At 42.0% G+C, this 24,025-nt stretch overlaps 1 protein-coding gene across 2 annotated transcripts in view; it reads right to left on the bottom strand.

Moving 5' to 3' along the window:
• GNG2 (G protein subunit gamma 2) overlaps positions 1 to 12,434 on the bottom strand; it is a 139,293-nt gene extending 126,859 nt beyond the window's left edge. Inside the window, exon 1 of one of the 2 annotated variants that reach the window (XM_027111238.1) lies at positions 12,236 to 12,434. The gene's annotated coding sequence lies outside the window, so the exon portion shown is untranslated. The remainder of the gene's footprint in view (positions 1 to 12,235) is intronic. The other variant, XM_027111239.1, reaches the window with a different exon arrangement.
• Between the last annotated feature and the right edge of the window lie 11,591 nt (positions 12,435 to 24,025).

The following is a 24,025-nucleotide window of genomic DNA, read 5'->3' as shown; positions in this document are numbered from 1 at the left end:
GAGAAGAAAAAGAAATAAAAGGAATACAAATTGGAAAAGAAGAAGTAAAACTGTCACTGTTTGCAGATGACATGATACTATACATAGAGAATCCTAAAGATGTCACCAGAAAACTACTAGAGCTAATCAATGAATTTGGTAAAGTAGCAGGATACAAAATTAATGCACAGAAATCTCTTGCATTCCTATACACTAATGATGAAAAATCTGAAAGAGAAATTAAGGAAACACTCCCATTTACCATTGCAACAAAAAGAACAAAATACCTAGGAATAAACCTACCTAGGGAGACAAAAGACCTGTATGCAGAAAACTTCAAGACACTGATGAAAGAAATTAAAGATGATACCAACAGATGGAGAGATATACCACATTCTTGGATTGGAAGAATCAATATTGTGAAAATGACGATACTACCCAAAGCAATCTACAGAGTAAATGCAATCCCTACCAAATTACCAATGGCATTTTTTACGGAACTAGAACAAAAAACCTTAAAATTTGTATGGAGACACAAAAGACCCCGAATAGCCAAAGCAGTCTTGAGGGAAAAAAATGGAGCTGGAGGAATCAGACTCCCTGACTTCAAACTATACTACAAAACTACAGTAATCAAGACAATATGGTACTGGCACAAAAACAGAAATATAGATCAATGGAACAAGGTAGAAAACCCAGAGATAAACCCATGCACCTATGGTCAACTAATCTATGACAAAGGTGGCAAGGATATACAATGGAGAAAAGACAGTCTCTTCAATAAGTGGTGCTGGGAAAACTGGACAGCTACATGTAAAAGAATGAAATTAGAACACTCCCTAACACCATACACAAAAATAAACTCAAAATGCTCTAGACCTCCTAGAGTAATGGAAATAAAAACAAAAATAAACAAATGGGACCTAATGAAACTTCAAAGCTTTTACACAGCAAAGGAAACCATAAACAAGACGAAAAGACAACCCTCAGAATGGGAGAAAATATTTGCAAACGAATTAATGGACAAAGGATGAATCTTCAAAATATATAAACAGCTCATGCAGCTCAACATTAAAAAAAACAAACAACCCGATCCAAAAATGGGCAGAAGACCTAAATAGACATTTCTCCAAAGAAGACTTACAGATGGCCAAGAAGCAAACGAAAAGCTGCTCAACATCACTAATTATTAGAGACATGCACATCAAAACTACTATGAGGTATCACCTCACACCAGTTAGAATGGGCATCATCAGAAAATCTACAAACAACAAATGCTGGAGAGGGTGTGGAGAAAAGAGAACCCTCTTGCACTGTTGGTAGGAATCTAAATTGATACAGCCACTGTGGAGAACAGTATGGAGGTTCCTTAAAAAATTAAAAATAGAATTACCATATGATCCAGCAATCCCACTACTGGGCATATACCCAGAGAAAACCATAATTCAAAAAGACACATACACCCCAATGTTCATTGCAGCACTATTTACAATAGCTAGGTCATGGAAGCAACCTAAATGCCCATTGACAGACGAATGGATAAAGAAGATGTGGTACATATATACAACGGAATATTACTCAGCCATAGAAAGGAACGATATTGGGTCATTTGTTGAGACGTGGATGGATCTAGAGACTGTCATACAGAGTGAAGTAAGTCAGAAAGAGAAAAACAAATATTGTATATTAACGCATATATGTGGAACCTAGAAAAATGGTACAGATGAACCAGTTTGCAGGGCGGAAATTGAGACACAGATGTAGAGAACAAACGTATGGACACCAAGGGGGGAAAGTGGCGGGGGAGTGGGGGTGGTGGTGTGATGAATTGGGTGATTGGGACTGACATGTATACACTGATGTGTATAAAATTGATGACTAATAAGAATCTGCTGTATAAAAAAAATAAATTAAATTTAAAAAATTTTTTAAAAACAACTATCTCTAAATTGCTACATATTTTATGTATTGTTACCAATAATATTTTTTTCTCTAGAGCTTGAAGGGATAACCAGAGCCTATCAGTCAGGATAGGCTAAGGTTATACTGTGGAAACAACCCCCAAATCTTTTAAGACAGAAAAACTCATTTTTTCACTCTCACTATGTGTCCATTGCAGGTCAGTGGAGAGGCCATCTCTGTGTTGTCTTTATTCTAAGACCCAGGCTTAAGAGCTCAGCCACTGTCCCTGTGTTTCCACCACTGTCAACTGCCAAGGAATGTGCTCACATTCTGGTCATTATAAGCTTCCTCCTAGAGGTGAACATCACTTCTGCTTTCACTTCACTGGTCAATGCAAGACACAGGGCTACACCTAACTAAAGCAGATGGAGACCTGTAAGCCTATCATGAGTTGGGAAGGAAAACCAGAAATATTTTTGCCTAATCACATGCATTGGTGAACAAATAGTGCAAGCCTGAGACTGTCACTTAACTAAGTCACAACACTGACGTCTGACTATGCCGAGGAAGCAGGCTTCCTCAGGTGATTCCTTACTTCAAGTTCTGAGCACCTGTGGTTCATGTTGGGCCATAATCATTTCTGCTAAAACTGGCTGAGAACCCCATGGCTAGAACTAAAGATCCTCTACTCCACCTTTGTGGTAACAATAATAATTATACTACTACTACTAATAATAATAGCTACAATTCTGAATAGTTAGTTACTACATGTCAGGCACTATGACATGTAAAATAAACATTTTACATACATTATATAATTTTCCCCTGACAATTTTGTGAAGTAGGTATTGTCATTATATCCTAATCTATAGATAAGGAAACAGAGGCACAGATAGTTTAAGCAACTTGTCCAGGACATTCTGATTCCAAACCAATGTTCTTTAACTACTATGCTCTCCTGTGTATTAAGCCTTAGAATATTATTTTTGTATACTGTAGTATTTTCAGATTATTTTAAAACAAAAAATCAATATTTTTTTGCTTAGAAATTTTCATTTTTTTTAACTTAAATTTTGTATTAGTTTAATTTAAAAAAAATGTGGGGACTGTTTGATATCAAGTTTTCTTTTCCCCCAATGGAAAAAAAATAATAAAACTGTTAGCGAAATTACTTTAATGCCTATATACAGTAATGTTCTCTAAACACAGCCATCATTCATGAAGTTTAAAAAATAATGGCAAAGGATCCATTCAATTCTCCAAAGAAAGACTAGACTAAAAGGACTGTTAATTTTTTTTTCTGTGTAAATTTTTTCACAATTTTTCTCATATGGTTCTGTGCAGATCAGATAAATACCCTTCTTAAACACAGCTCTGTTGGCAAAGCTTAGACATGAACTTTTACTTTCCTGTTTAAAGATGCAAATATACGAGTAGGAAGCATTTGATCATTTATTACAGAGAAGGTATTCCTACCATTAACACTTAATCTGTTACGATGAGAATGCACAGAAATACACCTAGAGGCAAGCAGTAAAAACACTGTAATGACGGCAGCTTCACTGCAATTTCCCTTTTTCACTACTGCTGCCTCACAAACCTAGCCTCTGAAATGAAATATCAGAATGAAAAATAGGAACCATGAAGACAATGCAACAATAATAGAACTGCATGTTGCCTCTACAGTTGGAAAGTGGAAAACTATTTTCAAAATAACTCATAATCAGAAATTTCAGAGAGCATTCTTGCTTCTCTTACATGTGCTGTAATCCACAAAATGCATACCTCTCTAGACAAAACAGTGTTTTCCTTTAAGTCTGATAGACATCATAAACAGAACCCTTGGCCTCTCTTGCTCATTTCTTGGCCCAGGGTGGATTTTATTTAGATCAAATTGATTTAAATGACGAGTCAGGAAGACTCAATTTAATTATATATATGCGTATTTTACAATGCAGAAATGCAGGGCTAGTTGTCTAAATTAAATGCCATTCTTATCACTTACTAGGACCTGATGTAATTTCTTCTGGAATCATTTGTTTAGAAGGTGATTCTTTGCTTCATCTCACAGGAGCCATTTTGTATTTTCTTCCAGGACTCTTTCTCTAGTCTACCTAGATCATCACCATCAACTAAAGCAAGCTTTTCATTTGTGTGTATTTGTGTATGTTTGTTTTTCTAAAAGGAGAATGCATGGAAACACTGTTCAACTCAAAGTTGTATGATCTTGATAAGTTTAACCTTTTGGGCCTTGATATCTTCATGTATAGGATGGAAACAATAATAGTGGCAGACTCTGTTGAACACCCGATACCCATTCACCCCTTCTTCCTTGCTAATAGAGCTAGACCTTTTTCTGGAGTCTGGTGACCAGACCAGTTTTTCAGAGAGGCGGGGCTGCGCCATGGCCTCACAGGACACTTGAACTAGCCAATCACAGCAGCTCTGTCTGCCTCACTACTAATAGGGAAGGCACATGAGTTGTGAATGTCATCTCAGAGAGGCCTTCAGGGATTACCCAACAAAGGTGAAATCCCCATGACCACACCATCATACACACAATCTCTATCATTCAATCTGTTTCTATTTTAATCCACCTCAGCACTTATCACTACCTGATATTTTCTTGTATTGTAATTTGTTTCTATCAATGGGGTCCGATCCTGGCTAATTCTGATCTGATTAGTCTGGGTTGAGGCTGGGCCATAGGTGTTTTTTCAAAGTACCCCCTCAGTGATTTCTAATGTGCAGCTAGATCTGTAAACCATTGGTTTATGTGTTTACCAGGTCTCTCTCAATAGAATGTAATTTCCAAGAAAACAAAGAACTGGCCTGTTTTGTTCATCCAAGTGTCCCTGGCCCCTCGAAGGACACATGGCACATTGCAGACATTCCGTTAAGACTTGTGGACAGACTGACTGTATTGTAGTTCTGTCAGTATTTGTCTGTTTTCCCAGTAGTTTATAAGCTCCTAGAATATCTAGTCCACTCTGCATAAAAAAAAAGTGACTCAAGAAAGTTCATTAAACGAATGATAAACAAACTGCATTTGTGAACCCAAATGTTCTCACCAAAAACAAACAAACAAACAAAACAAAGACAAAAATCCCACAAATATATGTGAGGTGATGTATGTGTTAATTAACTAGATGGGAGGAATCCTTTCACAGTATATATGTATATCCAATCACCATGATTGGATAAATTATAAATATCTTATAATTTTATTTGCCAATTACACTTCAATAAAACTGAAATTGAAAACAAACAAAAACCCAAGCTGTATTTGTGTGCTGTAAGGAAGACAAAGATGAAACTGGGTGTGGCTGCTGTCCTCAAAGAGCTTGCAAAAGAAAAAAAAAAAAAAAGCAGATTGCCATTATACACACGAGAATGCACTAATTGCTGTGATGAAAGAACGAAAGACTTCAGGGAAAGTAAAGATTGCTTTTTATTGGGAAAGGAAGAAACCAAGGAAGACTTCATGGAAGAGACAGCATTTGAACTGAGCCTCACAGGATGAATGGAATTTGGCTACGCAGAGAAGCAAGACTACAGGGGTGAAGTGTGGAAGGAGAAGCAGGAAAGTTCTTCCAGGGAGAGGGAAGAACACAAACAACAAATCAGCCCAGCTAGAGGTCAGGAGGGCTAGAACGAAGACACTGGCTATCAACATGGGAAAGATTAGATGGTGTCAAGATACGTTTCCAGTGACAATGCAAAGGTCTGAACAACTGACTCCAACTTGGTTGTTTGGTGAGGAAAATAATGAAATTGGGTTTTCCTAATTGAGGGACTGAGAATGGGGTGTCATTAATAGTCGTGGAAACAGGTGAGGAGCTGGTTTTGAGTGGGGAAGGACAATGGCAAGCACTGATTTGGAGTCTCAGTTTCAGTGGGTTGGATGTTCTGGCAAGTTTGCAGGGTGCTCGATGTGCAAGTTTAGAGTAGGTGAGAGATCAGGATGGAGAATCAGATTTGGAACTGCCCCCCACCCCAGTGACAATGACAGAAATCATAGAAAAGGGTTTGATAAAGGAAGAGGGAGAAATTTAATGGCAGAAGAATCAAATCTTGAGAACACTCATATTTGGGGAGCAGAACTTGGAGTTAATGGAGATGTTGGGAGCCTTCAGAGAGGCATGAAGGGTGGCAGAATATGCCACTCCAAAATATGCCTGTTTGGCATAAGAATTATTTCAGGCAGATTTTCATGGAAACAGGAGACACTGGAGAGATTATGAAAACATACTAGAGGTTACATTTTTGTAAGGGAAATTTACATTATAAAGGAAATCTTGTGTAAGGGTGCCTCCCTCTCTGTTCCAGGAAAAGAAGGAGTGGAACCAACTTAAATATGTATATCAAATCTTACTCTTATTTACCACACTTTTCCTGGCCGCCTCCCCATAACTGCCCTCCTCCACTCCTCCTTAATTTTGTCTTTAGCTCAAGATGGTATTTAAGCCTGAGTTCTAAACCACTTCTGAGAGCTCCTCATTTTTCCCTGGTATCTCCCATGTACACATGAGGTATACAAGTTAATAAATGTCCATTTGTTTTTCTCTTATCAATCTGTCTTTTGTTACAGGCTTCTCAGCACTGAGAAAGGTGGAGGGAAAACTATTTTTCCTCCGCTACAGGTAGGAAGAAAACAAAGTTAGTAGAGGTTACCAAAGTCAAGGGGAAGCTTTGTTGGCAACTGGTTTGTTTAAATTTATATGTGTAAACTAAGCATGTTTGCAGGCAAAGAGGCAAGGGCCAATAAAAAGAAGAAGCCAAATGTGTAAGGAGATAGAATTATTGTCAGAACATAGTCTCCTAGAAAGTAAAAGGAAATAAGAGTCCAAGTCCAGGCTTGAAAGAAAAGCTGTGCTAATTTGACCTAGGAAGGGAGGAGAAGAAAATGAATGAAGACATGAGAAATTGTGAGGTGGTAAAGAATGAGGTTGAGGAATTCCATAATATATGCCTTCTCCAAATAACAGGAGGTGAGGTCACCTGTAATGAATAAAGGGAGTGGGGGCTTGGGTTTAATGGTTTTCACTGAAAATGCAGAGGGGATAGTAAAAAGTGAAATTAAAAAAAAAAAAAAAAAAGGATTTCCTAAGAACAGCAATGGCCCTGCTCATGTTGCAAGGAATCTGGAGTAGAGCCCATCACTCCAGTTTCCAGACCCTCTCCTTCAGCTCTATTGCCAGATGCCTGGGGCAGAGGATAATGGGAAGGTCTGACCCTGACAACCAGACTGGCAGGGGACAAGGGAAGGCCAAAGAAATAGGGAGGAAGGGTCAGGTGACTGGCTTTACTAAGTCTTTCCATTAAGAGCTTGACTGTATAACAAGAGATAAAAGGGCTGACCTGTCTTATATCTTCACTTCTAAGAAACATGTTATCTCTAGAGTTTGAGAATTGAGCTCCCTCTTTTCTAATGTTTAAGGAAGTCCTCTAGAGATTCTGAACATTGTCTGAACATTGACTCCCATTAACTATAATTGATTTTCTTTAACGTAAGAGTTTTAAGGAACCACATATATCTCTAACGCTCTTACCTGAAAATCTGAATCTAAATTCCACATTGGCATCTTTACATTTGAACAAATTTGAACACAGAAACATAGCATATTAACTTTAAACATTACCCTCTTCTTTTTAAACAAAAGAATATGGTCTTCCAAACAATTTTTAAAGTGACAAAGTATAATGACTTTCTCTATCCATTTGCCCTACTGTGGATGGAAGTAAAATGGAAATTAAATTGGGAGGTGAGGTATTAATCAACTGTGCAGCTCTAGAAAGGTAACAAATTCTGGTCCTATTTTGTGATCCGTCATGGAGGGGTTGATACAGGCTAGGTTTGTTCCCAGGTCATTTTTAGCTCTGCAATTCTATGATGTCATAGGCTGGGACAAAGTCTTAACCCAGCTCTGTTCCCCTCTCCCACCTGGGTCTAGTAAAGCCAGTCATGGGTCTTCCCAGTAACCACAGAACCAACAGATTTGCAAATTTTAAAAAGTTGGAGGTCATTATCCAATCTCCTAGTACACACACAGAGTGCATTACAAAAAATTAACATACAGTTTTTCAGGAGCTCTTCAAACCATTCAAGGTCAACATCTGCACCCACACCATAAACCTCAGGTATCACTGCTGTTCAAGAGTCTTCCCTAATCTTTCTGCCCAGATCGCCTCAGCCCCATCCATACCCTGCCTCACTGGTTTTGGAATGGAGAGTGAAATCTGTGGTGGAAAGTGAAACACAGGATTCTTATTTTCAAAAGTGAAATTTAGACTAGAATCACATTGCATTAGTAGAAACTTCTCTCAGAATCTATTGTTGTTTAACTACTATAGCCCCTTTCCAAGGTTAATCCTCTCCATTATAAAGAGTTTGAGAACAATTTAGCATGTAGTTTCTCCTCCCTTTTTCTGAACTTGCTACCTATTGGGCACTTTTTCTCCTGCAGCTAATGAGTAGAGACTAGAAAGACACTGAAGTGATGGCCCCCTCCTGGGGGGGGCTGGCCTGCACCTGACCAGCAGGATCACTGGTCTACAATTAGGGTTTGAATTTCACTATCAGGTTCTTGATATCACTAATTATCAGGATCTACGCAGATTTTCTTTCTCCTCTTGCGTTTAAAAGTTACTTTTGAGAGATGTATTTCACTTGGGCAGGGATAATACTGGTGTATGCAAGAGACTGAATACAAATATTATAATCATGATCTTTCTGACAAACTATGTTAAGAGATGCCGCCATTTCAAAACGTCTCCTCGAAAACAACCCAATTAAAAAATGGGTAAAGGACTTGAATAGACATTTCTCTAAAGGACACATACAAATCGCCAACAGGCACGTGAAAAGATATTCAACGTCACTAATCCTCAGGGAAATGCAAGTTGAAACCACAAAGAGATACCAATTCACACCCACTGGGATAGTTACTGTCAAAAACAAACAAACAAAAAACCCCAGGAAATAACAAATGTTGGTGAGGATTTGGAGAAATTGGGACCCTCCTGTACTGCTGTGGGAATAGAAAATGGTGTGTAGTGGCTATGGAAAACAGTATGGCCATTCTTCAAAAAATTAGACACAGTTACCATATAATACAGCAATTACACTTCTGGGTACTCCAAAAGAAGTGAAAGCAGGGATATTTGTACACCCATGATCTAGTCACAATAGCTAAAACATGGAAGCAACCCAAGTGTCCATCAACAGATTAATGGATAAAAAACTATAGTATATACATACAATGGAATAGTATTCAGCCTAAAAAAGGAAGGAAATTCCAACATATGCCGTAACATGGATGAACCTTGAAGACATTTTGGTGAGTGAAACAAGCCAGTCACAAAAGGACAAATACTGTATGATTCCACTCACATGAGGTACCTAGAGTCGTCATAGACAGAAGGTAGAATGGTGGTGCCAGGGGCTGGGGGGAGGAGGGAATGAGGCATTACTGTTTAATGGGAACAGATTTTCAGTTTGAGAAGATGAAAAAGCTCTGGAGATGGATGGTAGTGACAGTTGCACAGCAGTGTCTGTATACTTAACGCCACAGAATGGCACACTTACAAATAGTTAAAATGGGAACTTTTATGTTATATATATTTCACTACAGTTAAAAAAAAAATGTCTCCTGAATCTTTGAGATAGTGGCAAAGATCAAGAATACGCTAACTTTTCCCGACGCAGAAGAAAAAATGACATCTGAGTACCTACTATGTACCAGGCAGGCACTCACAAATCACACGCAAAAGCAAAAACCAAATAAAACACAACAAATAAACAATAACAAAAAATACCCTGATTATGTACTATTAACCCTTTTTTACAGTGAAGAAAGCAAGGTTCATAACAACGTAACAGCTGAAGGAGTGAGAACCAGTGGTAGGATTCAAAGGCAGATCTGCCTGACTCTTGAAGCCTGCATTCTTTTCACTCCACCATGCTGTTTTCTGCTACCCACAGTTGTCTCTGAAGAGGCTTTGTGCTTTGACTATAGAGCTTTTATACTTAAAAGTTGAGCCTGCCTTCTGAAGTAGGCTAAAAAAGTCAGCCGACCAAATGCATTCACTACGAGCCCACCATGAGGCCCAGGACCAACCAGGAGTCGTGTTTCCACTCTGCCGTTGGCCATATGGCAGAAAAACACACACACACACAATTAAAATTTCAGTGTTGGTTGACTCCCTCAAAAGCCTCCGAACACTGTGGACAAAAGTAGTATGTCTTTTAATATTCCATTTGGCCAGAAGAAGAGGAAATAGTCCCATTTTACAGGACAGGAACTTTTTCGTCTTTTTCTTAAACCTCCTGCCATCGTAGTTACGGATCTGCTGTTACTCATTCATGTTGTGCTTCAAGCTGGAATTTCATAATTAAGGGAATGTTTGGGGCTGTGCAGAAAATAGGCATCTCTTGTTTGATGTTTTCTGAAAGAGAGCAGGGGGCCTCTGGACTCCCCTGTGCCTATGAGTCAAGGTTTCATTTTCTGACTCTTTTGTGAAACACACAGTGAGGAGTAAAGCAGATTGTCTACACATCCTCACACAAAGCAGGGTGTTGGCATTATCTAGTGAATCCAGCCCGTAGCTGAGTAAGTACCAGAGCGTGAGCCCCATCCTCATTCATACAGCCCGGACTCCCAACTTTCCATTTCATTTAATGACAGGCAGCTTGATCACAGAGATCCAGTTAGGGGCATTCGGGATCCAAGATGCACCCGAGATCTCCTCTCTGGGAAGATGATCTTTACATATGGTTCCAGTTCCCGTATGTCTCCCAGACATACGGGAACTGGAACCATGGAATATGTGGCGTGACTTGTTTTGCCCACAGGTTTGATTAAATTCAATGGATTTGTCAGAGGGGCTCCATGGTTCCAATACCAGCACTATTTCACCTCTTAGTCATCACACAGGTTTAGTTTCATAAGTATGCTCAGAAAATTTGACTTTTTTTTCTTTAGTACCTAAAGATTCTTATCTCTGAAAATGCACTGCTACCCCACAAATTTTGAGAAGACAAATCAATTTCATAAGGTGACATTAAAAAAAAACAAAACTAGAGCTCTTCACAATTGAGAATAATGATAAATGAGGAAGCATATACACTTTCCATGGCATATTTAGGTTTAAAACCTACACTTTAAGAATGAGTGTCTAAATATGACCTTTTTATTATTTTTACTCCACTATAATCAGTTCTTTCTTTTGAAAATTATCTCCTTTCATTGTAAAAATGCAAGACCAAACCTTTTATCAACGATCACTTATTGCTTAACCACATTTTCTGCTGGAGACACAGCTTAATTTTTAAATCAGGCTATGTTAGGATATTAAACCCTCCTACATATCCTGCCTAAGAAATCTCACAATCTCATATCTAATCCGTTAGACCTATTTACTGCACTTGTATGTATCATTCACAAATATGAACAAGCCATGGCCATAGACTCTAATAAGAGGACCCATTGCTCAAGAAAATCAAAGAATAAAAATCAAGTTCTGATTTCACTATTTCGTCCATCCACAGCATAGGCAGGTAAGGAAACAACCTGGCAACACTTTTACATGTTGTCCATCACTGAGGTTAATATGCACCTTGACCTATAGATGAATAAAATCTATATAAACATAAAATCCATATATACACTGCTATCCGAGTCTAGACAAGTTAAACCCGCCACACTCTTTTGAGAAAGAATGCAACTTTAGGATAAGACCCACTGGTAAATGATAGCTGTTTCTGAGGTTATCCTGAAAGCAGCTGCACAGAGCAGAGGGAGGAAGATATCTTTTTTTTTTTAATGGTAAATACTGCCCCTCACATACGCAATTCCAGCCTTTGTTGGCAAATTCTGAGTACAAAAGGATTTAACCCCCCAAACAAACAAACAAAAAGCTAAATCACAGTCCTTATGCTGCAAGATAGAAGCTACCCCAGTGCAATGTGTAAGAAAGATAATGCAATTAACATTTTACACTCCTCAAACAAGACTGCAACGTTCAGATGATCAGCCCACAGCTTCAGAGCCCCAATTGATTTCCACTGGGCTCTGCTTTCCTTCCAAGAGAACTGCAAACAGCTTCTTAACATTTAGCGTGTTTTCCTGATGAGTCACCGAAGCTAAGCACTAATGAGGATTATTTTTTTTCAAATCAAGGTGTCACGAATTTGGTCCTTCTCAAAAATCCCTGCTAACACAACCCATCCTGACCATTTCCCCCCATCCCCGGAACAATGTGTCTTTCTTCCCCCTCGAAATCTGCCCTTACAACCGCAGGCGAGGGTCATTTTTCTCTTAGCGAGGAGCAGCACGAAAAGTGTTTCCTTTACCTTGGCTCCCGAGGCTGGTCCGAGACGAGTGGCTTTCCTCCTCCCTCCGAGCCGCTGTGTGCAGGCGAGCTCCGGCGCAGCCCGCCCAGCCCAGCCCAGCCCAGCCCCGCAGTAGTAGGAGCTGCCCACGGCGCGGCAGCCGCTGTGTGTATGTGTAGCAGCGGCTCCTGCAGCCCAGGGACTAGTCCCCACCCAGCTTTGTCTTCAGTCATCGGTCTTTCTACAGGAAGCAGCGCATCTCCCACTTCCTCCTCTTGCTTGCTGTGAGCTGCTTACTTCTTTCCCTCTCCTTCCATTTCAGGGCTCACGGGAGCCCTTTCCTCTTCTCTTGGGCTACCGACACCAATGTGACTACAATCCCCTTTTCCCCTTTGTTCCAAGACCCTTTGGGGCCGTCTGTTCCTTCCTTCCCCTTACTCCCTCATTCTCTCGGCCCCCTTCCCCACAGAGTCTGCCTTCTCAGCCTGAACTTGGTCTGCTGTTGTTTTGGGGGGTCCCCAGCCCCTGGCTAGGCTCTGCCCCTGAGGTCCAGCCCCAGCCTCCACGGCACCTCCTGATTTACTGTGGCCCCTATCAAGGCAGCGAGCTGAGAGCTTGCAGCTTCCTGCTGCAGCATTTTTCTCTGTGGCCAACATTCCCGATGCTTCATTTCTCCAAGGTTCCACTACCACTGAGATCTCGCTTAACCCACGTGCTCAGAAAAGAATGGCCCTGATAAGTATTCTTGTGGGGCATAGGAGCTAAACCAAGTCCTGCAATGCTACCCGTGGCCTAATAGTGAAGCCATATTCCCTGAAAGATTCTCAGTGGTGGGGAGTAGCAAGGTAGAGCTGAACGCTGGATCTTCTCACCCCAGAAACAGAGCCCTCTCCCTCTCCACCCCACACTAGCAGGGCTAAAAGAACCCTCGTCATCTTCTTGTCCTTTCCCTTCACTTTAGGAGGTGGTGCAGTGTTAGGAATAAGGGTAGAGACTGAAGGCCAATCTGCCCACCAGTATTTGAGTCCCAGCGGTCATTACTGATTTATGAACTTGGGCAAATGAACTTCTACATGCCTCGATTTCCTCATCTGCAAAATGGAGGCGATTAGCGTCATACCCCATAGCAGAACTCTGAGGATGAAATGAAATGGTGCACAAAATGATAATAATCATTCCTGAAACACAGGATTCGTTCGATACATATTAGCTCCTATTATTTTTAGAGGACATCGATGCTCAGAGACGGCGAGTGACTCTCGCAGTCAGCCAAAGCAGGACCAGCACTTGGTTTCCTGATTCCCCACAGTAGGATATTCACCACTAAACCTCAATGCTCTCGGGACTCTGAATTTATTCAGCCTGTGAGTCATTCTTCCCCACTATGAACACAAGGTGCTTTGGGGCAGCTACAGATTAAACCCAGGCTGAGGGTGGGGCTGGGGGAATCCTTCTTGTGACCAGGCAACACCATTAAGAAACCTCTCCTCAAGAATCAGTGCCTGGAAAGCTAATCTTCCTGGGCAACAGTTAATTCCCTCTATTTTTTAATCCAGGCTTGCCTTACCCCTCCAGCAAGTAAACTAACAAGAAATGTTGGAAATCTAAGGCAGATGCAGGATAACTCTATCGTCAGGGAAGTCACCAGGTGAGCCTTCCTAACCCACCTTGAGGACTACATCACATTAGCCTGGAAGGTACAGAATTTAATTTCTATGGAATGTTCTGAGACAGTCCCCAGGATACTCTTTGTTTCGATTTGATGTTCCATAAACAGAGCTTGCTTATTTCTTCCTAGAAATCTTTTATCAAAAAGGACCCTGGGGGCTTCCCTGGTGGCGCAGTGGTTAAGAATCCTCCTGCCAATGCAGGGGACACGGGTTCGAGCCCTGGCCCAGGAAGATCCCACATGCCGCGGAGTAACTAAGCCCGTGCGCCACAACTACTGAGTCTGCGCTCTAGAGCCCGTGAGCCACAACTACTGAGCCTGCATGCCACAACTACTGAAGCGTGCACACCTAGAGCCCGTGCTCCGCAGCGAGAGAAGCCACCGCAATGAGAAGCCTGTGCACCGTAACCAAGAGTAGCCCCCGCTCGCCACAACTAGAGAAAGCCCCCGCGCAGCAAAGACCCAACACAGACAAAAATAAATAAATAAAATAAATTTAAAAAAAAAGACCCTGATGTTAACTCACTAACATCAAAAAATTACAAAGTGGATTGATTCAAGATTTAAAATGAGAAGCTACTTTTGAACCACCAGTAAATAGAACTGTAGTCATGAAAGAGGATTGGATAACGTTCCCACAACCTCCTACAACCCAATGAAGATCAGACATGGATGACCTCCAAATCAGGAATCTTGGTGCCAAAGGTTACTGGAAGTTTTTAAATGAACATTTAAATATATATGATATCAAGTCTAAGAAAAATGAGAAGCGCAATTATGAATGGTTGGAAAGGTTTTGGAAACAAATCTTTGGTTAATTTTAAACTAGTGGCAGATTCTGGCATGAACTCTGGATTCAAACAGGTCCTTTCTGTTGTTTAAATCCTCTCTCCCTCCCTTCTCTCTCCCTCAACCATCAGAGAGGGGCTGGTACTTATCTTTATGTCTACATAGGGAAATCTCTTTCAGACACTAAAATCTCTAGGAATTTGGTCTGCTGCCTTCTGATCTGTTCTTCCATATCTGGCCCTTATAAAACTCTCAGTAGGGGCTTCCCTGGTGGCGCAGTGATTGAGAGTCCACCTGCCGATGCAGGGGACATGGGTTCGTGCCCCAGTCCGGGAAGATCCCACATGTCGCGGAGCGGCTGGGCCCTTGAGCCATGGCCTCTGAGCCTGCGCGTCCGGAGCCTGGAGCCTGTGCTCCGCGATGGGAGAGGCCACAATGGTGAGAGGCCCGTGTACCGCAAAAAAAAAAAAACTCTCAGTAGGTTAACCTGCCCATTGCTGGGAAATGTCAACCAACCTCTCTTCAAAGCTAAAAGCTAGATTTTAAAGTGTCCATTTCTTGGGAGATATAATTACATCTCACCATGAACCATTCATGCCATCAGTAACTAAACATGAGCCTATACATAAAACAGAAGCCTGTAAAATGCTTCAACAGTCATCAGTGGCCCTGTTTGTAGGCACTGATACCTGTACTTCTTACATCTCCCTGGCAGAGGAGGTCGATGGTAATAGGGAGGCCAGGATTTTGGTCTGTTATCTCTCCTGCGTTATTGAGCATCCTAGCTGGATGTTCCTTGGAGTTCTTTGATATCAACAGTCCCCAAATTATACATATTGACTTATCCAAAGCTTGTTCTCCTGTTTTCTGAATTTTATTGAGTGAGGAATACAGCAAACCAGTTGCCTAGAGCAGGAATATAAGAATATCAGAATCATCTGTCTTTGTTACCCCATGTCTGATTTAAAGTTCCTCATCCATGGGGCTTCCCTGGTGGCGCAGTGGTTGAGAGTCCTCCTGCCGATGCAGGGGACACGGGTTCGTGCCCTAGTCCGGGAAGATCCCACATGCCGTGGAGCGGCTGGGCCCGTGAGCCATGGCCACTGGGCCTGCGCGTCCGGCGCCTGTGCTCTGCAACGGGAGAGGCCACAGCAGTGAGAGGCCCGCGTACCGCAAAAAAAAAAATGTTCCTCATCCTTCATACCCGCCATGAAATTATCTCTTCCACCAAACTCTTCCTCTCTATTACCGTGGCCATGGTCTTATTCCAACAATACTTTGGTTTTCCCTAGATGACTGCAATACTTTCTACTTTGTCCTCCTACCTCAGTCTCTCTTCTAAGCCATGCCCACTAGAAGTCCATCTCTAAAATGAAGAGGTGAGCAAATCACTGCCCTGATTATAATTTTTCAGAATCTCCCTTCCTCATTGCTTGCAGGATACAAGTCTTAATTCCTTTGCATGGCATACAAGGCCTTCTGTAACACCACCCACCTACATCCTAAACTTCTTAGCTAACCTGTTGCAACCCTACATCTACCCGTTCTACACCCACCTTCATGGTGTCTCCTGGGGCCATGCTCTTTTCTCCTCTGCATCTTGGCATATGCTCTTCCTTTTGCCAGAAACGCCCTTATTCTTTCCTACATTTTTCTGCTGGTGACCCCCACTTATCCCTTCAGACTCAGCTTCTCTCAAAAACCTCCCCTGACCATGCAAACAGAGGCAGGTCTTCCTTGCCCCATGAGTGCACAGTGCCTTGCCTCTGTCTCCATAGAGGCACTAACTGCAGTGTTTTAACAAGTTGTTAATATGTCCACCTCACTCATCAGTATCAGCCCTTAAGGCTAGGGCCAGGTTCCATTCATCTTCACTTGTCACATAGCAGGCCTTAACAGAAGTCTGTGTAATGAAAAAGCATCATTGGCAGAAATTCCAAAACTGCTGTTGTTTTCCTTTGGGTGCCTGAGGAAGGGAAAAAAAGGAAGTTTCTGATATGAGAAGTTAGTCATGGGGTAAGGAACAATGATCCCTCTATTTTTTTTTTTTTCCAAATCGCCTGCAGAAAGCCATGGCACATACATACCAAATTCTGAATATTTGTTCTCTAGGTAACCCTAAACAATCCTGGGGCAACTCCTGGTTTCATTTCTGCACTGAATTGCTTATAAACAAGCACAGTCTGGCAACAAAAAGTTATTCAGAAAATAAATTTTTAAAAGAAACAGGAAAAAACAAAAAAAGGAAAGAAAGCTATTTACTTGCATTTCCAGATGCAAGGAGACTTAAAGTACACTAATTTATAAGCCAGAGATTAATCCATAAGCCAGAAACTAATTAATAAGCCAGAAACCCTTTTCACATCCCCTCGGGTTTTTGCCACCCCACAATTCTCGGGTTTTTGCCACCTCACAGCTGTCCCAGAGCCTCTCATGCCAAATCCCCAGACTCTTCCTCTAATCTTGTTAAATACTGTTCCTCCCTCTGTCCTCCCCCCTTGCCTTGCTCAGCTATTTCTTTACTGTTTTGATTGACTTGCCTTCTCTGGCTAAGCCCTCCCTGCTTTTCCGCCCACATCTCAGTATGGAGTATGGGTCTCTCTCTCCCCTTCCTTATTCTATTGTCTCCGGAAGGAGCCAGCAACTAACCAGCACTGCAGCTCCTTGAGGGCATGTGTGGGCTGCGCTGGAGACAGAATGGTGGAATGAGAATAAGAAGGTGAATTCGTATATTAATAAATCCTGTCCACTCATATGCATGAATGATACATTTAATGGCTTGCTTAACTGTTGTGCCAAATAGTCATCAAGAATAAATAAATGGAGGCTTTCCTGGTGGCACAGTGGTTAAGAATCCACCTGCCAATGCAGGGGATATGGGTTCGAGCCCTGGTCCGGGAAGATCCCACATGCCGTGGAGCAACTAAGCCTGTGCGCCACAACTACCGAGCCTGGGCTCTAGAGCCTGCAAGCCACAACTACTGAGCCCGTGTGCCACAACTACTGAGCCTGCACTCTAGAGCCCGCATGCCATGACTACTGAAGCCACAACTACTGAAGCCCATGTGCCTAGAGCCCGTGCTCTGCAACAAGAGAAGCCACCTCAATGAAAAGCCCGCACACTGCATCGAAGAGCAGCCCCCACTCACTGCAAATAGAGAAAGCCCGTGCAGTAACAAAGACCCAACACAGCCAAAAATAAAATAAATTTAATAAATTTTAAAAAAGGAATAAATAAATGAATCATTGAGCTGTTATCTTATCACAGAAAATCCAGAATTCCAGGCATTTCTTGGATCAACTAAAAGGAATGGAAGTCTCTTTAAAGACTTCTTTTGAAAAAGAGGCATAGTCATGATCTGATCTCTGTGTCAGCACGATCATTCCCTCCCCCGAGACATCTGAGCCTACCCCCAGCTGTTAGGGAGCCAAGGAGACTGAATCATATTTGGTTTAAAGAGAGTCAGGGGTCAGGGTGGGTAGAACTAATCCTTCTTGAGAGAGAGAGAGAGAGAGAGAGAGAGAGAGAGAGAGAGAGAGAGAGAGAGAGAGAGAGAGCCGCTGACCCTCACAAATGGGAAATGTCAGTCTCTGCTGCATAGCTCAGCACAAAAGTTAATAGGACAAGGGGTTTGCCAAGCCATGGCCACCTCTTCCTCCAGAGAAGCATGAGTTCTCCTTTCCCTTTGCCTGGGCGGGGCTAACGAGGGGGCTAACTGGATAGTGTGAAGTTCCCCGGATTCTTCCCTCATATTGCCTGAAATGTCACCACGACTGAACTCATTTGGGTTGTTAACCCAAGTGTATATATGTTTGTACTACATACATAAAGCCCTGGGGAGGTTGCCAATGATCAATGAGTTCAAGAAATTTGCTTTCCTAACAAATACAAGAGTTGCTGGGAAGGGAAGGAGGGAGGGTGTGGGCTCAGAGACAAAGGGTAGATGGAAGCCAAGGGGTGCTGGAGGAGGGCTAATCATGAAGTGGGAGGTCTTGGTGAAGAGACACCGGGTATGGAGGGACACAGAAAGGACGCACACAGGAGCTGGGGAAGGCAGTTGAATCAGAGCTGGAGACAGGCAAGAAAGAGGCATAGAGGCCTGGCTGTGGGTCCAAACAGCTGTGCACAGGGAGGGTTTGGCCAGCTTAAGTAGGAACAAAGGCCAGACACTCCCTGAGTGGACACTGCCTGCTTCATATCTGAAGTTCTGGTCTTCCCAGAAAATGTTTCAAACCCTCCACAAGTGGAAGGTAGGGCTGGACTGTCCACTAGGGTAATGAAAGAGTTTAAACCAAGTGCATTCTTACCATAAAAACAAAGAGCAATTCTGCAAAATACAACTTGTCCCCTCTAAAAGTCTCAGAAGATGCATACAGAAAAGCAGGGACAACAGGAAACAAGCAACAAGATCAAGAAGAGGGAGTCAGCAATGAAGTTTGGCAGAGGTTAGAGAACATTGTACACAAGCAAAGTCTGGGAAAAGCAATCCTTTGAAAAGAACGTCAGAATTAAAGGATACGAATCAGTGAGATTAACATCACAGGAGTAAATCATTTCGAAATGTCTTGAAAGAAAAGCTATACGATAATAACTCCAGTAATTGGCAGGCAAGGCAGAAAGGCAAGATTTGATTTCCTCTGCCAAATACATTACCAGAAAGGGTGATCTATTTTGATGGTAAATAAGGTGGCAAAAGGCTGGGCAATAAAAGATGTTTGGGGACCTTCTGTCATCGTGTCTTTGGTGATTTCCCTGCTGTAAAGAATATTCGTAGGTTTGCTTATGACCTCGATCTCCCCAGCTCTAGTTTTCTCATAAGTCTTAAGTTTCTCGCTTTGGATTTTCCTGTGATAGAATTTCAGAAACAGAACCATAGGCGCTGGGGAGGGAATTGTGATGTTGAGTGTTGGGTGGTGAATCTGTCTCTACTCCCAAGTCCGCTGGAGTCTAACTAGACTGAGTGCTGTCTGAGGGCAGGGCTGTACCTCTGGTCTCTGTATGCTGTGTGTGCTCAGTACATGTTTGTTAACTTTAGGGGAATCTGAACCATTAGGTCCCGTGGAAGAAAGTTATGAGTACTACTGACCACTTTGAAGATAAAAGAGCATACATTTTACAGAATATTAAGAGAAGGAGCAAACAAACCACCAAGGCTGCTTAAAATATGACCCAAAATGTTTTAGGAATCAGAAAATGAGAAGAGAAGGAAAATGTGCTATTGATGCTGAAACAGGAAATATCTTGAAATGCCAACCAAGTAACAATATTAAACTGAGAGGCAAAATCTGTTATTTACTTAGATGGTAATGAAGGCCCAGTATATGTAGAAAGCTCTTGTGAAGGTTTGTCAGTTGATGGCTGTCTTCACTATCTGTAAACTTGGAAAGTGCATTTTCAGTTATGTGAAATATTTGCTATAACTTCCCATGAAATGTTACAAAAATGATTCAAGTTACTTTTGTAAGAAGTTATTCAACATTCTTTAAGTATTACTTGTATGATTACACAGGGTAATTTCAGCAGAGAAGATTCGCCGGTGTATAGTAAATGTGAAAATCTCAAATGACTGATTTGGCAAACGTCGTCAATAAATAAGATTTCTTAGCAAATTGCTACTTTCACTTGTACAGTTTTCTCAAAGGAAATGGCTGGTTAGTTGTTACCCCTGCTCCTCCACAAATCACCTATTGCTTATCCTGATTATAGCTCTTATCACACTGTATTGTCCTTGTGTGTTTCCCTTTCTCCATCCTCTACCACCTGTGGAATTCTAGAACACATAGGTCATGTCCTACTCAATGCTGTATCTCTGGTACAGTGTGCAGTGGACAGCACATAGTAGGTGTGCAATAAATATTTGTTGCATGTATGAATGAAGGCAAAAGCATTTCAAGTGAGGTACAGAGATTAATTTTAGGAGGAAGATTATAAACCAAACATCTGTAGATTTATTTATAATTTTAAAAAATTACATCCTACAGTATCACGTTAGGAAGCAAGTCTGTCATTAGTTATACATTGTCATTAATGGCTTTGTTTTCAAATGAAAAGAATGGGTTACTTGCTCAAGACCAGTGATTGTCACTGATTCTTTCCCAGCTCAAAATACTGAAATTCACCCAGACCACAGCCAAGCCATTTGTTTGTTATTAAATATTAACAGACATTCCCCCTAACTCCCCACCACCAAATTTTTGCATCTAGAAAGTCGAGTTATTCTAGCTGAAAACTGACAGCATAAATATGACTTAAAAACAAAATCCATTTAAACACACTTGGTGCTCCAATATAAGCATGGGAAACTACATGACCTGAATCCTTACTTAAGGATTACATACATCAATGGTTTTATACCTGAAGAAGGTGGCAACAATAACCTCAAATAATGCAGTCAAGAGGGAAAAAAGTTGTACTTGCCCATAACTGAGAGGACACCACTAGAGAAAAATAAGATTTCAAGGAAGAAACTAAAGTGTTCAGAATGACTGGATTTGCTTAATTGTTAGTGAGACAGACTCCCATTTTATTCTGTAATAATAGTCCAGGGAAATTCTTCAAAGACCCGCCACTTACAACAATCATCAGATGGGAAAAGAAAAACACCTTTCTACCCCTAAATTTCTAGGAAGATAACTGTGTGCTCAACTTGATTAGCCAGGGTCTTGATGGTGCCTGATACGTAGTAAGCACTCACTAAATCTTTGTTAAATGAAGGAGTGAACTTTACAAGAATTACTCATTATTCACATTTATGATACATGTAAATGATGAAGGTTATGAAGTAGCACCACACTCTAACCAACTGAGCTGATGGCCAGGATTAGGTTAGTATTAACAAAAGATAAAAGCCGCTGGCTCCAGTACGGATGGTGAAACTAGGTGTACCACATTACAAAAAGCAGTTACAATGACTGCTTCTGTGCAGATGTTGTGTGGAATGATAGGTATGCACACAGGGCATCAAGTCATGTCATCTCACTACTCTGACAACCAGCTTGTCTCCTCCACTCCGAGGGAAGCTGCTTCATAACATAAGGGATCAGTTTCTCCCACTTTGTATCTGGAAAGGTGTTAATGATGCACCCTCTAGGGCTGCTGGAGGAGAAAAGGCATCCTCCGCCCACTCTAGATTCGGGTACAGATGCTCCTGGGGCAGCCTTCTTCTTCTCACGGTCAGTCAATAGGGAGGACATCGTGAACGTGGGCTCCACGAGCAATGTTCTCTGCTTGCAATCTGTTCTCTTCTGACCCTCAGTAACCAGAGGTCAGCAATCTCTTTAGCCTCACAGGTGCCACAGAAGTCCCCCCAGTTGCCCTTGGCAGGTTTTAGGAAAAAATAGAAGAGGGGAAATAAGGGGGAAGATTAAAAGGGAAGGGTTCATTTTTCTCATGAAAGCCATTGTTTTAAATAAGACCTCTGGGGACTTCCCTGGTGGTGCAGTGGTTAAGAATCCGCCTGCCAATGCAGGTTTGAGCCCTGGTCGGGGAAGATCCCACATGCCGCGGAGCAACGAAGCCCGTGCACCAGAACTACTGAGCCTGTGCTCTACAACCCGCGAGCCACAACTACTGAGCCCATGTGCCACAACTACTGAAGCCCGCATGCCTAGAGCCTGTGCTCCGCAACAAGAGAGGCCACCATAGTGAGAAGCCTGCGCACTGCAGCAAAGAGTAGCCCCCGCTCACCACAACTGGAGAAAGCCCGCGCACAGCGACAAAGACCCAACACAGCCAAAAATAAATAAATTAAATAAATCAATTTATAAAAAATAAATAAGACCTCTGAAAACAGAACTCAACTGGAGCCAAATAAACAAAAGGCAATGTAACTTACTTTATTTTAAGAGGATAAAAATGAGAACTTGACCTTAAAATGAAGGGAAAAATACCACCACCACCATATGAAGAGGAAGAAAAGACCAAGAGACAACTGTGTTGCTTGTAAAACTCCCAGAGGCAAATTCTAATTCACTGAGTAGTAGTATTCTTTTGGGGGCAAAATAAACTTTCAGTTTAAAAAAGTGGGGATATCACTGGATTGGTCATTTAAAAGCATTTACTTTTTATCTAAAATTGGGTATAATTCATACATTCAGCTACACAATTATTTATTGGAAGCTTATTAGGTGCCAGCGGAAAACAAAATAGTTGAAGGCTCTTATCTGAAGGAGTTTATATGATGGTAGGGGAATCAAAAATAAAATAGTTAACAAATAGATACTTGTTATGTCAAGCAGCATTAAGTCTTGAGAAGAAAAATAAAGGAGAACAGAGTGGCATACAATATTTTAAGTAGGATGGTCAGGAAGGCTACTGGTCACTCCCTGATTTCCACCTTTTGCCCACTCTTTTCAATTAATTCTCCACCCTCTTTGGTTTGCTCTGGGCCTGATGGTATCTCCAAGATGGCCTCCAATTATTCTTGCCTTCTGCTATTCACAGCTTGTGTGGTCTCATCCCCTAGATGGATCTATATGACTAGTAGAATGCAGCCAAGGTGACAGTGTGTGATTTCCAAGGCTGGTTCATAAAAGACCCTATAGCTTCCACCTGGGTTCTTGGATCACTCGCTCTGGGGGGAAGCCGGGTACCATGTTGTATGGACACTCACGTAGCCCTGTGGAGGCCCACCTGGGGGCAGGATTTTAGGTCTCCTACCAAAAACCAGCAACAGCTTGCCAACCATGTTAAGTAAGCCAACTTGGAAATGAGTCTTCCACCCCTTCAAAAAAACTGACATCTTGACTGCTATCTTATGTGAGACCTGGGGCCGGAAACATCAAGATAAGCTGCTTCCGAATTCCTGACCCACAGAAACTGTAAGAGACAATAAATGTTTATTGTTTCAAGCCGCTGTTTTTTGTTTTGTTTTGTTTTTGTTTTTTTGTTTTGTTTTGCGCCGGCCTCTCACTGTTGTGGCCTCTCCCGTTGCGGAGCACAGGCTCCGGACGCGCAGGCTCAGTGGCCATGGCTCACGGGCCCAGCCACTCCGTGGCACGTGGGATCCTCCTGGACTGGGGCACGAACCCATGTCCCCTGCATCGGCAGGCAGACTCTCAACCACTGCGCCACCAGGGAAGTCCCAAGCCGTTGTGTTTTGGGGTAATTTGTGATGCAACAACAGAGAACATGTACAGTACTCAACTGCCTTGGACTCAGGTTTCCAGCTGTGTTTGGCCAACACACCAAAAGTGAGGTCAGTGTGTTTATTCCTACACATTCTGCTCTGGCCTTGGTCTCCTCCCCGCAGTTACCACAGCTCCCTCTGGGCAGCCCCATGAGTCTCCAGGGCTGCAGCTTTCTCAGCGCTCCTGCAACACTATTTCTTCCTTTTGCCCCTTCAAGCCTAGAC

The sequence above is a fragment of the Aethalodelphis obliquidens genome, unplaced genomic scaffold, assembly GCF_003676395.1.
Source record: "Aethalodelphis obliquidens isolate GAN/ISIS:26980383/991018 unplaced genomic scaffold, ASM367639v1 scaffold10, whole genome shotgun sequence".
In the NCBI taxonomy this organism is placed as follows: Eukaryota; Metazoa; Chordata; class Mammalia; order Artiodactyla; family Delphinidae; genus Aethalodelphis; species Aethalodelphis obliquidens.
Note: the sequence above shows the minus strand (reverse complement) of the source record. Positions and strands in the feature narration are given on the sequence as shown.